This window comes from Chrysochloris asiatica, unplaced genomic scaffold (genome assembly GCF_000296735.1).
Source record: "Chrysochloris asiatica unplaced genomic scaffold, ChrAsi1.0 scaffold00407, whole genome shotgun sequence".
NCBI lineage: Eukaryota > Metazoa > Chordata > Mammalia > Afrosoricida > Chrysochloridae > Chrysochloris > Chrysochloris asiatica.
This window is the reverse complement of record NW_006408925.1, coordinates 793,345-794,304: the sequence shown is the minus strand read 5'-3', so window position 1 is coordinate 794,304 and position 960 is coordinate 793,345.

Here is a 960-nt window from a genome sequence, read left to right as displayed (position 1 = left end):
GAATCGGGCTGCAAACCTTAAGGTCAGCGGTTCGAAACTACCAGCCGCTCTGCGGGAGAAAGATGAGGCTTTCTACTCCCGTAAGGATTTACACCCTCGAAAACCCTGTACAGGGTCTCTATGTGTCAGAACCGACTTGACGGCACTTAACAACAACAGCTACATTGCAGAGTTGTCCAGCATGTCCATATACAAAGTTCTAGCTACATATCAGATGTGTCCAACGTAGCCATATACTGAGAACTAGATACATGTAAGACAGGTCCAGTATGTTCATATACAGAGAGCTCCCTATTTGGCAGATCAGTCCAACATATCCGTGTACAGAGAGCTAGCTACAAGGCAGAAGAGTCCAAAATGTCCATATAGAGAGAGCTAGCTACATGGCAGGGTAATGCAACATTTCCATATACAGAGTTCTAGTAACATGGTAGATGTGTCCAACGTGTCCATACACTAGGAGCTACCTATATGGCAGACAAGTCCAATATGTTCATATACAGAGAACTGTCTACTTGGCAGTTCAGTCCAACATATCCATGTACAGAGAGCTCCATACATTGTAGATCAGTCCATTATGTCCATATACAGAGAGTTAGCTACATGGCATGGTTGTGCAATATTACCATATACAGGGTTATAGATTCAAGTCAGATGAGTCCAGCTTGTCTATATATAGAGAGCTGACTACATGGAAGGGTACTGCAACATTTCCATATACAGAGTTCTAGCTACAAGGCAAATCAGTCCAACTTGCCTATATACAGAGAGCGAGCTACATGGAAGAGTAGTGCAATATTTCCATATTCAGAGTTTAGCTACATGGCAGATGTGTCCAATGTGTTCACATACTCAGAGTTAGCTGCATTGCAGACAAGTTCAATATGTTCATATACAGAGAGCTACAAACTTGACAGATCAGTCCAACATATCCATGTACAGAGAGCTAGCTACATGACA